This window comes from Megascapheus bottae, chromosome 17, assembly GCF_031878675.1.
Source record: "Megascapheus bottae isolate mThoBot1 chromosome 17, mThoBot2.hap1, whole genome shotgun sequence".
Classification (NCBI taxonomy): domain Eukaryota; kingdom Metazoa; phylum Chordata; class Mammalia; order Rodentia; family Geomyidae; genus Megascapheus; species Megascapheus bottae.
The window spans coordinates 44,828,541-44,842,481 of NC_143525.1; the positions used below are offsets into that span (position 1 = coordinate 44,828,541).

Here is a 13,941-nt window from a genome sequence, read left to right on the forward strand (position 1 = left end):
GCGTTGTCGGCTGGCTGGCAGCGCCTCCTTCACATTTAGCGGCTGCAGACCCCTCAGTCTGGATACCCTCCTCTCTCCTCCTGACCATTCTAGAGTCAGGAAGGGGGTCACAACTTCCTCTTGGGATGAGGTTAGCATATGTGTACATTCTGCAGAGAAGGGAGCCATTTTACTATTCGTATCTCCTCGGGGCACTCAGCTGCTCAGGAAATAGATGTCCTTCTGAGCTCTGGCTACCCTGCTCATTTTCTGGGCTGGTCAGATCTCTGTGTCTGATCTGAACTGCCCAACCCTGAGCTGTCTTTGAGCACCCCGCTTCTACAGCGACCCCTCAGGAACTACCTTATGCTAATAAGGTCAGGAGACCAGGAGACCTGAAATCTCTGCCCCAAGCCCTCCCATCCTTTCCTCTCTCCATTACCTGATCGGATGCTCATTTTTGCACTGGAACCCTAACAGATTCAGGTGATCCAATCAGACCCCCAGCATCCAATCACACCTCGTCACACCCCAGATCCCTCCTCGCCACCAAAGGGGGAAATGATGGAGGGGCCTGAGCACAGAGCCATATCCATATCCACCCCACCTCCAGCCTCATAAAAGGCAAAGATGGAATCAGCAAAAAGAAAAAAAAAAAGAAAGGCCAAATAAAAAGTAGTAAAGTCATCCAATTAATAATTATTTTGACGGACTCATCAGAATTCACAGCTGGGCCAGGGAAAGGGTGGAAGCAGGGGTCAGACAGGACAAACGTGGCCACCTCGTGTCTCTCACCCTCAGGTGGGAGCAAAGGCACCTCCTGCCAAGTTCTCCTTTTCTTGCTCGATCCTTCTGCTTTTTTTTTATGGGGCATCCTGAGTGTAAAAAATATGACTTGCCTTTATGGTGCTCCAACAGGAATGAAGCTATAAAATTATGAACAGTTTTTATGACGGCTATTCGGGGGATGCTTTTATATTGATGGTGTACAGCCTGAATCTGTCTTTTTTTTTTTTTGCATCCCACCCACCCACCCCCCTCCCTGGGTGGGGAGAGGGAAGTCTGTGTAACTATTTTTCATGCATTTAATATATTAATTATCCGGTAAACGCTCCCCAGGCTGTGCTCGGGACATTGGAGAGTGACAGGTTCTCAGCCAGCCTCAAAGGCAGCGCATCAGCCAGCAGTGTATTATGTCGGCGAGGTCAGGGTGGGGTTAATGTAACTTTTTATTTGCTGATTTTTCATAGGCGGGAGCAAAGCTGGGATAGAGGGAGGGAGGGAGGGAGGGAGGGGGGGAGGAGGGGGAGGAGAAGGTGCCACAGAGCAGAGATAATGGCGAGGCAGAGCTCTCCACCCCCAGTTCACCTCCGTCAATGCCAGCAGGTTTGATTAGGTAAGAAAGGAAATGGTGGCCTTTCTCTCTGGCTCCAGTGCCCAATGCCATATGCCACTGGTGGCACTCCTGGGCGTGAGGCTCTCGGTGACTGCATCATCACTCTCTGACACTCTCACCATTGGAAAAGGAAACCCAGGCTTTCAGGCCTGGGGGGAAAGCCCACACTATTATCTAAGGAGAGGCTTAGAGTGACTTCCTTTTGTGCATTCCCAGACAGATGCCTGCACACAGCCGTGTGCACGTGTGCACACATGGGCTGGCTTTGTCCCTCTTGTTTTCACACATCCTGTTCTCCTGTAGCCTCCTCACCTATTTGCAAAGCACAGCTTCTGGCTATAAATAAGGGGTGGTGAGTGGGTTCCGTCGGCTCTGATTCCTGTTCTCTGTCAGTAACATTAGCAGCCCCTTGCTTATTAGAGCTGAGACCCTGTCCTGCAGGAAAGAAAATCTGTCAGACAGCCCTCCCCCCCGGAAAGAGCGGGGGAGGGGCAGGGTGACTGCTGGGCGTGTGCGGGCTTCCTGTCTTCTGAGGGAATTGAAATCTGTGCTTGGGTCCAACTGAAATCACTGGCCCCGGCCTCTTGCCCCAGCCCCCCCCCCCTTGCTGGCGCCCTGCAGTGCATCACAGGTGGATCTTCTTGGCTTTGATTGGCCTGGGATCCCCAACACCTGAGGACTGGGTCCCTAAACTCCTTGGAGTTTTTGTTTTTGTGTTGTGTACCTGTGTGTTTGTATTTGCTACAAAAATGATTCATCATTCAGAAAAGTAGAGACATTCTTATTGCTTTATGATTGGTGAGACACACTCCTCCCCTCCTCCCAACCTCCCTCTCTTCTTTCTGCTTTTCTTCCTAGATAAAATTCAGCATCTCTTCCATGCTTTGCAGGTGCTGTAATAGGGAGTGATGTGGATACTTTTGTGTGTGGAGCAGGGCAAAGGTGACTCATGCTGCACCAGAAGCCCACACATTAAGATTCAGCTCTGCTTGGAATGATGCCCTTTTTCCTTAAGCAAGGAGATGAATAAGGTGGGGAATATTTCTGGGAGCTGTAGGCCTATTTGTGTCCACAGGCAACAACGAGGCCTGTGTGTGCATGTGTACGTATGCATACGTGCACATGGATGCATCTGCATGTGTGTATATGTGCATGTGTACAGCTAAGCATACAATATGTATATGTGGATGAGTGTATGTATATATGTATATGTCTCTTTTGTGTGCCCATATGTATGTGTATACATGGGTATATGTGGGTATTAGGTGTGCATGCTTATATGTGTGAGTATATTAGTCATTCCATTCCAGAAAGCTATGAGATAGGATTTTTCCAAAACCTTTATATAGATATGTGTGTGTGTGCACATGGGTGTTTGTGCATGTATACATATGATGGATGGTATGTGTCATATATCATCTATCATATACTATTTTATATTATATATATCTCACTATTTAGTGTATGTGTGTGTATATATATATGATATCACCATTCACATATGATTCACATCTTCATATGCAGCAGTATGTGCTTCTGATCCCCATTCTTAGCAATAATGTAGTACACAATTATAAAGGCCACATTTTCCTTTATTATGAAATACTGCAAATGTCACTTTTTTTTTTTTACCAGTCCTGGGGCTTTGAACTCGGGGCCTTAGCACTGTCCCCGAGCTTCTTTTGCTCAAGGCTAGCTAGCCACACACAGCTCTACTTCTGGCTTTTTCTATGTATACACTACCAAGGAATTGAACCCAGGGTTTCGTGCATCCTAGGCAAGCACTCTATCACTAGGCCACACTCCTGGCCTGTGAATGTAATTTTTTATGTGCTTTGTATTGATCAAATGGGTATGTCAAACTTGTTTGCATTTTTGTAGCTTGTACTGAGGCTTGAACTCAAGGCCTCACACTCCTGCCTGGCTTTCTCACTTGTAGCTGGTGTTCTACCACTTCAGCCACATCTGCACCTCATCACTTTTGCTGGTTAATTGGAGATCAGAGTCTTATAGCTTTGTCTGCCCTGGCTGGCTCTGGATCTCAACCTGAGTAGCAGGATTACAGTGCCCAGCTTTAACCATTCTAATGGATGAATGATTTGGTCCCCTTTCTCACAATTAAAACAACGCTGCAGCAAACATCTTTGTACCTAAATGTCCATTCACATCTCTTGATTATTTCCATCACAGAGATTTCTGCCAGGGGGATTACTAGGCAGAGGGTATACATTTTTAAAGATTTCTTTTTCATCTGTATTACAAGCTACATTTTAGGACATACACATTTACATCTCCACTCACCATGCGGGATATGTGAGCGATCCACGTAAGTACTTTCTAATTAGAAAAGTGAGCAAGGAGCTGAGGCTGTGGCTGAGTGGCAGAATGCCGAATTACATGTAGGAGGCTGGGACTGATGTCAACAAATGAACAAACAACAAATAAATAACGCTATTAACTGGGAGGTATCCCATTCTGTTTTTTTTTAACTTTAAAAAAGTTAATTGTACAAAGATATTTCATTGTGATATTTCCATATATGCATGTAATGTCCTTGGATCAGAGTCACTTACTCTGTTGTTCTTTCTCATTCCTTCTCCTTTAAAAGATACTTGTAATGAGTTTCATGGTTTTATTTTCATAGATGCATATAAAGTAGTTCAATCACAGCCAGTCCCCCACTGCCTTCTCTTTTCCCCTCCCCCCTCTGGCTGGTACGCCTCACACTTCCTAGATTCGCATCACTTTTTAAGGTCTGGTCTAGATTCAGCATATATTATTTGTCATTCTTGGTCTGACTTACTTCACTCAACAAAATGATCTCCAGTTCTATTCATTTACCTGAAAACAACATAATTTCATTTCTTTACTTTTTCAGATTTTTTTCTTTTGAGACAAGTCCTATTAAGTGACCCGGACTGGCTTTGAACTCTCCGTCCTTAGCATCTACCTCCCATGTGTAGGGATTATAGGCCTGTACTACCATTCATGTTTTAATTGTCTTGTTTAATGAATGTGAACATATTTTGTGTGTATGTGTGTGTGTAATTGTGAATGTTGTTATGTGTGTGTGTGCTGCTACTGGGTCTTGAACGTAGGGCCTAGATACTGTATTTGAGCTTTTGTGTTCAAGGCTACTGTTCTACCACTTGAGCCACAGCTCCACTTCTGGCCTTTGGATGATTGATTGGAGATAAGAATCTCACAGAGTTTCCAGCCCAGGCTGGCTTTGAACCATGACCTTCCGATCTCAGCCTCCTGTGTAGTGAGGATTATAGGTATAAGTCACCAGTGTCTGGCTTGTGAATATATTTTTTGCATCTCTCTTGTCCCCTCATATTTTTTCACTCACTTTCTTTTGCATGAGGATGATAATGATGAGATGATGATGATGAAGATGATGATTTGGCAGTAACAGAGATAAGCTTTCTAGGCAGGTGCTCTATCACTTGAGACATGCCTCCAGCTCCTTTCTGTATTGGCTACTTTTGAGGTAGGGGCTCACTTTATGTCTGGGCATACCTGGGCTACCATCCTATGTATGCTTTATCATCTTGTTGGGGATGGCAGGCAGATCCAACTATACCCAGCCATAGTGCTTCTCCTATAGCTGGGATAACAGGCATGCACTACAGTGCCAGCCATTGGCTCAGACAGAGTCTCACCAACTTTTATGCCGGGGCTCTCCTAGAACTGCGAATCCCTCAACCTCCACTTTCTAAGTAGCTGGGATGACAAGCTTGAGACACAGCACCAGACTCTATTGGACTTACTATCTCTGTGTTGTAGATGAAGAAATGGAAGCACGGAGTCGTGAAGTAGTCTACCCATAGTTCCATAGTTGGCAATAGCTAGAGTCAGAATCCAGATTTTTCTTACTCCAGATCTTGAGGTCTTGCACTATGCTTCTCTAGTTCTTTTTCCTGGTAGTACTGAGGGTTGAACTCAGGGCCTTTTGCTGGCTGGCAGGGACTCTACCACTTGGTCTGTGTTTCCTGCTACTCTTTCCTTTGGTTATTTTCAAGGGAGGGTCTTGCTTTATGTCCAGGCCAGCCTGGGCTATAAGTATCATACATGAGCTTCCCTGTATTGCTGAAGATGATAGGCGCACACTATAGAGCCCAGACATTGTGCTTCCCTGTAGCTGGGCTATCAGACAGCATCATGCAGCCCAGCCATCGAGAAGGAGTCTGGTGAATTCTTGCTGGGCCATAGCCTTAACCTGTGATCCTCCATCTTTGTCTCCCAAGTAGGTAGAATTATAGGCTTGAGCCACTATGCTCACATACTTCTGTATTCCTTTATAGCAAGAGTCGGTAAACGACCCCAACCCATTTGTTTATTGCAATCTGTGGCTGCCTTAGCTGCGACAGTGGCAGAGTTGAGCAGGTGCAATGGAGACCACACAGCTCATAAGGCCTAAAATATTTACAATCTGATTTTATACAAGTGTTTTCCAGAAAACACTTGTAGTCCCAACACCTGAGAGGCTGAAACAAGAGGACTGTGAATTTGATATTAATCTGGGCTAGATACTGAGACAATGTCTCCAAACAAAAGAGAAAAAGAAGAAAGAAAAGAAAACCAAGGGCAGAGGAGAAAAGAAAAGAAAAGTGTGTGTAGCTGATGGCTCATGTCTCCCATCCTAACTACTCAAGAAACCGAGCTCTGTAGCTCATCATTTGAAGTCACCCCAACCAGACAAATCCTGGAGACTTTATCACCAATGAACCAGCAAAATGTTGGACTGGAGGTGTGGTTCAAATGGTGGTATCATCTGTGAGTAAAAAACCCAAGTCAGAGTGCAAAGCCCTGAGTTCAAGCCATGGTACCAATACACACACACACACACACACACACACACACACACACACACACACACACACGGAATGGTCTGTGCATTACACCTATGATTTTAGTTACTTGGCAAGTAGAGATCGGGAGGATTGGGCTTTGAGGCCAATCCCATCTCAACATGTCATCAGAAGTGGGAGTAGGGAGAATCGTGGTCTAAATTCAGGAGCCTGCATCTTAACCAAGGACCATGTATTAAAGGACTGATCTCCTGGGTGGTGCTACTGGGAGATAGTGGAACCTTTTAAGATGTGAGGCCAAAGGGGAGGTCCCTATATCACTGGGGTATGCCACCAAAGGGGATTGTGGGACTTCTGGTCCTTCCTTCTTCCTTTCTTTGCTTTCTTCGCCACAGGGACAACTGCTCATGGATTGAAACCTCCATACCTGTAAGTCAAAATAAGCCCTTTCTCTTCGTAAGCGAATGATCTCAGGCATTTCATGATAGCAGCACATGGCTGATGTACCTGTTAATTCTGTTAATTCTGTTCTGTTAATTCTTCAAATGTCCCAGGTCAGTTCCTGGGAGATGTGTCTCGGGAGCTAGAGATGCCTGGCTCTGAATTGCCCTGCCTGGATGCTAAGCAGAATTAAAATCTGTATTTTTAATTTGCTATTTCATTCATCAACTACTTATTGGAGATAGGAACTCTTTTCACAAAGGATTTTCTCAAAAAGATATACTTGCAGCCAAGTTATTGAGATTCAGATGGGAGAGTAAGGAGGAGGAAGGGTGTTCAGGCCCAGAGCTGACATGGTATGAAGTCAGGAACTGAATTTCTTGGTAAGCAGAGTGAAAAGGGAAAATGCATTGATTGCATAATATCCCATGATCCGGGAGAATAAAAGCATGCCTTTTTTTTTTTCTGCAGGAGACTGGACAGTTGTGCAGTCTGCAGCGGTTGGTCCACACAAGCAGTCATTGTACAAGGCGGTGCTCAGGAACAGCAGAAAAGGGACAAAGACTCCAACTGAAGGTGTACAGCAAGCGTGGCCATGATCTCCCCTGGCCGCTTCTTGTGTTTGCCCTCAAGACTCAACGAAGGTGATCCTGCAGCTTCTTAATCTATGTAGTCGGCTAGCGGGCTTTCTAGGGATTTTAACGTGAAGCAAGGAATGGGTTTAGAATATGCCCTGGTGGCTTTCAAATCCTGCCACCTTCTTCTCCCCTTCTGCCTTTACCCTCACCACCCTCAGTGGTTCCTGTCTTTCCTGTCTCCTCTGGTGTCTTCCCCAACCTCAACTTGCTATCATGTTGTATATTAGAAAACCAATGAGTTTTCTAGACTCACAGGCCTAAAATCCATCAGCAGTGGGATTAACATTTGGCATATTCAATAATAACTTTATTAATGAATCGAAGCGCTTCCTACATATCACTTCTGTGGTGGGTGAGTTTGGAAATGTGTGTTGATTTATTTCTCCCTTCCTAAATCCCTTTTCCTTCCCCATTCTTCCACTACCCTGATGAGGGGTGAGGGAGGACACAAAGTGGGACCCATGAGGCTTTGGGATTTTGGAGCTCAGAAGCTTGGGCCCTCAGGGGGAAAAAAAAAGATGGTACTTCTAAGTTGGGAGTTCAGGCATGGCTGGACCTCAGAGGACACAGCCAGAGTCCAGAAAGACCCCAGAGAGCCAGGAGGGTGTGTATGTCTGAAAGGTGTTGTCCATAGAGCTGCAGGGCCACTGGGAAAGCAGGAGCCTGGGTGCCAAGAGAACAAGGACGGTCTCTCCTCCTGACCCCCACTGTGTATAAGCTGCTGAGTTAAGTAAGTCTAGGGACATGACAAGAACTTGGCAGCAATTGAGCAATGACTAAAACAGAATGTATTTTTCCTTGCCAGAGGAATGAAGATGTAAAATTGGAAATGGAAATTGAAAACTTTTGTTTTATGCCTTGTCTTCTTTCTTTCTTTCTTTCTTTCTTTCTTTCTTTCTTTCTTCCTTCCTTCCTTCCTTCCTTCCTTCCTTCCTTCCTTCCTCCCTTCCTTTCTTTCTTCTTTCTTTTCGTAGTTAATTAGAGTTAAGGGTCTTACAGACTTCCTACCTGGGCTGGGTTTGAATCATGATTCTCAGATCTCAGCCTCCTGAGTACCAAGAATTACAGGAAGTGTGAGCCATCTGAACCCAGCATCAAGTTTTTTTTTGTTGTTGTTGTTTGTTTGTTTGTTTGTTTGTTTGTCATAGATCTTAAACTCAATGCTTGAGTACTGTCCCTGAGCTTTTGTGTTCAAGGGTAGGGCTCTACCATGTTGAGCCACAGCTCCACTTCTAGTTTTGGAGTGGTTAATTGGAGATACGAGTCTCCCAGACATTCTCAGCTGGGCTGGCTTCAAATAGCAATCCTCAGATCTCAGCCTCCCAAGTAACTAGGAGTACAGACCCAGGCCACCAGTTCCCACCCCAGCTTCAAGTCTTTAATGCATTGTTCCTAGCTGCACATTTTCCCTGGGCTAGAGAAATGCACCTCAAAGCTACATGGTGCTCTGAGCAAATAAGAGGAAGCCTGGAGTTCAAGTCCCCCCCCCCCAACCCCCTTGCCACTTTCCCCTGGGGGAAATGGGCTTCAGATTGAAAATCCAAAAGAACTGACAAACATCCTAAGACAAGAGTTAAGGAACTTGACAAATGGTCTCTCCATGGAGTGTGTAGGTAGACCTGCCCCCTGGCAGGCAAACTCTGGTCCCTGCTGCTCGCATGGTCTTTTTGGAAACATGCTTTCAGAGAGAAACATGGTTTAGAACCATTGACCATGACAGGAATCATCTTGGCCTGAAAAACTTTCGGAGCAGACATGACTGGCTGCTCAGCTGGCATCATCGGAGGCCCAGTGGCCAAGCTCCTAAGCAGTAGTGCTCCCTGAAGGACCATTGAGAGGAGTGAGCCATGAAATCACTCCCAGGGGATGAGGGAGAGAGAGTCTACTTAGTGCAGCTGCGTCCCAGCGGCCTCAGTCTGAGTCTGTGTCTTCCAAGGTCGTTGGATTTGGCTTTGCCATGCTTTTTCTTCTTTGTTTCGGTGGCACTGGAGATTAAACCCAGGGCTTGAGCCCTCTGCATCTTTTTTTTTTTTAATTTATTGTTGGGGTGATATACAGAGGGGTTGCAGTTACATTCATCAGGTCCTCTACATCTTAAGCCAGGCCCCCAGCCCTTTGATTTGTCTTCTGTTTTTGAGATGGAGTCTTACTGCCCTTGCTTGGACTGGCCATATATCCTAGATCCTCCTACCTCTGCACCCCAAGTAGCTGGGATTGCAGATGTGTCATGCCTGGCTGCTTTGCCAGCTGGGCAACATCAGCAGGCCAGCAGGGCCCACGGTGGACACCTCATAGGGCTCTGACATGCCAAGTCTGGCTGAAGTTACAACTCTGACATTCTCAGATTTGACTGGACAGCCGGCATTTCCCTTCTGAGCTCTGGTATCTAATTTTTGGCAGTGCCTACCTCACCTGAGTGTGGGGAAAGGGTGCCTAGGAAACAGTCTGTGTCGTCCCTGAGGAGTCCTCATCCTATTTCACTGCAGCAGCTGCACCCAGTCTTAGTTGCAACCTCATGTCACCCATGGAAATCCCGTTATCCCGTGAAAATGGCGTGAGTCAATGCAATTAGCATAAGGAGGGACTCAGGGACAGCCACTCGTGATATGGCAGCTGGGGAGTAAGTAGCCTTTTCTCTGCTGAAGCCCTGGGTATCCCCTAGCCTCATGGGACCTAAAGCTCACTCAGGGCCTCATTGCCCCCCCCCCCCCAGTAACTTCTATAAAGCCATAGACCAGGCATTTCAAGCAAATACTTACGCTCTTCCCTTGGGGGTATGAGGAGGCCCATTGTTTTATTTTGTGTGTGTGTGTGTGTGTGTGTGTGTGTGTGTGTGTGTGTGTGTGTGAGAGAGAGAGAGAGAGAGAGAGAGAGACAGAGACAGAGACAGAGACAGAGACAGAGACAGAGAGAGAGACAGAGAGAGTCCTGGGCTTGAGCTCAGGGCCTGAGCACTGTCCTTGGGATTTCTCAAGGCTAGAGCTCTACCACTTGAGCCTCAGCACCACTTCCGGCTTTTTTCTATGTATGTGGTACCGAGGAATGGAACCCGGGTCTTCATGCATGCTAGGCAAGCACTCTACCATTAGGCCAAACTCTGATTCTGAACTCAGAATTCATTTATTCATTAATTGTGCTGCCACTGGGGCTGGAACTTAAGGACCTAGGAGCTGCCCCTAGCTTTTTAGCTCAAGGCTGGCTGGCCCTCTACCATTTGAGCCACAGTTGCATTTCTGGCTTTTTGCTGGTTAATTGGAGATCACAGTCGCATGGATTTTGTTGCCAGGACTGGTTCTGAGTCTTGATCTTCAGATCTCAGCCTCAGCTCCTGAGTAAGCTAGGATTATTGGTGGGCATCACTGGCACCCAGAAAATTATTTTAATTGGAATTTACAAAGCAGAAAAGCCACGGGGGCGGGGAGGGCACATGTCCTATATGTCATCTCATTCAGTCCTCAAGACACTGCCTGGATGCGTTGTTAGATTCTCACCACCACAGTGTGATCAAGATATAGAACCTTCCTAGCCTTCCTGCCCTCCTCCTCCATCATTACTGTGACTCAGGAGAGTGTCCCAGTTACTATTCCTGTGGCTCTTGTCTGTTCTGCGGTTTCATGTGTCAAGTGTTACCAAGTGTGTCCTTTCTGTGTCATGAGATTCATCCCACAATATACATCAGTACCTTATTTTTATCAGTACTAGAATTTAAAACTCAGAGTCTTGGGCTTGTAGATTGTTTTTTTTTTATTGCTTTGTTTTTGTTTTGTTTTTGCCAGTCCCAGAGCTTGAGCACTGTCCTTGCACTTTCTCAAGGCTAGAGTTCTACCACTTGAGCCATAGCACCACTTCTGGATTTTTTTGTGCATGTGGTTCTGAGGAATTGAACCCTGTTTTTTGTGCATGCTAGGCAAGCAAGCACTCTACCACTAGGTCAAACTTCCAGCCCATAGATTGTTATTTTGAATTGCTATATGATGTTCTGTGCTGTGGATAATTTATGAGTCCATTTTGTGACTGCTGAATATCTGGGTTATTTCCAGCCTTTGGCTACTACAAACAAAGACCATGTCTATCGATGACCCTATGCCAGGTCATAGGACTTCCCTAGTTTTAGCTTTGTTGCTGGATCTTTTTACTCACTTTAGAGAATGCCAAAGGCTTGGGGGATGGGTAATAGCTTAGTGGCAGAGCACTTGCTTAGCATATGCCAGGCTCTGGATTTGGTCCTTAGCACCCTTTACCAAAAGATACTACCATTTCTTTTCTTCCAAGGTGATTATAATAAGTTCTCACAGCTTAGTACCCAAACCAGCCTGAAGTAGTGTTAGTATCTTCCATTTTAGCTATTCCGAGAGGTATGTGATAAGTAGATTCTCCTGGAGGCTAAACTGTGTGCTTCTCTGATAATATTGAGGGTCCTTTAATTTGTTTATTGCAAGCCACTGCTAATATTCTCATAGTGAAGGATTCCCAACTAGCCTCTCTGCCTCTGCTTTCAGCCTCTCTGATCCCTTCCGTCCAGTGCAACTGTACCAAGTGGGATTCCTAATGTAGAAATTGCTTTTATTACTTTCCTCTGTGCCTGACTACCTGTCTGCCTCCCTCTCTTCCCCCTCCCTTCCCTTCCCTTCTCTCCCTCCCTCCCTCCCTCCCTTCCCTTGCTTTCCCTTCCCTCCCTCTCTCCCTCCCTCCCTCCTTCCTTCTCTCCTTCCTTCCTTCCTTCCTTCCTTCCTTCCTTCCTTCCTTCTCTCTTCTGCCCTCCTTTGTCCCCTCCCTTGCTCTCCCCTTATCTCCTCTCCCTTCTCCAACTCTCCTCTCCTCTTCTCCCCTCCCTTCTCTTCCCTTTCTTTTTTTTCTTTCTTTGTTTTGACAGTACTGGGGTTTGAACTCAAGTCCTTGAGCTTACCAGGCAGGAACTCTACATTTGAGCCACACTCTGACTTGTTTGTTAGTTTGGTTGGTTTTGGTGAAGGAGAGGGGTTCATTATTTTTTTGAGTAGGGCCTTACATTTACGCCCCGGCTGCCCAGTCCTGCTATTTGCACTTCTATGTATCAGGGAATAAGAACTGCGGTCCATTACACCCAGACTTTTACTAGTTTAGGTGAGATGTCATTCTTTTTTTTTTTTTTTTTTTTTTGCCCAGGCTTCCCTGAGACTGTTCCTCTGACCTCTGCTTCTTGAGTAGCTGGGATTGCACATGTGAAACAGTGCCTGGCCTCCTTTGTGGACTTCTCCTTGGATCAAGGGGCAAATCTTGCTGGACAGGTCCCCTTACCCGGGTTCCTGCACCATTCCCCCTCCACAGCATTCTGCCTCCTTTGGGCATTCGCATCGTTTCCAGGTGGTTAGTACAAAGAAGCTCACCTCCTATCCTTCTCTGCGATGGTGAACAGATATGACTATCCCGTAGATATCTCTGCAGCTAGCCCTACACCAACTCTTGACTGGGTCTCCAAGGGCCTCCTGTAGTGGCCAACCTAGGAATTCCGTACATATTTGTGGAGTGACCAAACACACCTGCCCATTTACAACTGAAGAAACTGAGGCTCTGAGGGGAAAAGTGCCATCAAGAGTGGATTTGGAGTGCGGGACCCTGTTTCCTGACTATTCTTGCTAATGATAAAGAAAAGTACCTGGCTATCACTGGGCCCAGCTCTAGTAGAAGGGCCACCATATTTGTAGCTTGCTTGTTGTTGTTGTTACTGGAGCATCAGCTCTAGATGGGCAGTAGTAGGGTCTGTATCACTCACCCTGGAGTCCCAGCACTCAGCACTGTGCTTGGAGGATAGGAGACCATTCACCTCGGTTGAACTGACCACACACTCTCATAGCTCGTGCCATGAGATGCTCTTCCTGTTTTCATTCTGCCAGGGCTTCAGGAAACTGCCGATCGTTCAGATAAGGCGGGTGGGTATCTGGTCTCTGGAAACAAGTCACAGGCTAAATCAGTGGCACCCTCAGCTGCTCTGTCATCCACGCTTCTTTTGGTTGCCCTCCTGGGGATAAAAAAAAAAGTTAGGTTGAATAAATCACAAAGGCTAGAAACAAGGAAGTGTTCAAAAGGCCACCAGGCACCTACCAGAGAGGATTAGAACCTGGCTCATTGCTGGCAAGCAAATTGATGCTGCTCATTGTAAATGAATCTTATTTGTCCACCATCAAGTCCTATCTGCGCGCCGAGGCGGCTCCCGCCGCCACACTGCCTGGCAGCAGATGGGTTCCAGGGATGGCAGCTCTGTGGAAGTAATAAAGTGGTATTTCTTTTCCAATTGTCTCCTCATTGAGACCTCTTGGTAATTCAGATTGATTGTCCTGGAGCCCAGCGCAGGGACTGACGAAGTGAGGTTGGTCTGGGCTAGGACTTTTATTGCTGTCAGAGGAACTGAGTGATGGCCGCAGCAGAATGGCTCCTTAGCTGCCCAAGGACTCTGTCCTTCTCATCCTGGGCCCAAGGCCTGAACAGGAGTAAGGAGAAGAACCCCTTCCTGTCTGAGGGCAAACTTCTGGCCCCCTGGTTCAAGCACCCTTTCCAGAAATCTGCCAGGGACAGTTTCTCTCTCCCTGCGGCTTCAGGCCTTGTCTGCAGCAGGCATGGCTTGTCTGTCCTCTTAAAGCCATCTATCTAGGGGGCTTCCCAGGTGCTTCTAGGGGTACAGCCCCCATCTTTTTGA

General features: G+C 46.5%; 1 long non-coding RNA gene across 1 annotated transcript in view; it reads left to right on the top strand.

The window, feature by feature from the left end:
• Positions 1 to 7,540, top strand: part of LOC150051987 (uncharacterized) — a 28,661-nt gene extending 21,121 nt beyond the window's left edge. Inside the window, exons 2-3 of the long non-coding RNA XR_016538467.1 lie at positions 2,266 to 2,406; positions 7,102 to 7,540. This is a non-coding gene — a long non-coding RNA (uncharacterized LOC150051987). The remainder of the gene's footprint in view (positions 1 to 2,265; positions 2,407 to 7,101) is intronic.
• The last annotated feature ends 6,401 nt before the right edge of the window (positions 7,541 to 13,941 follow it).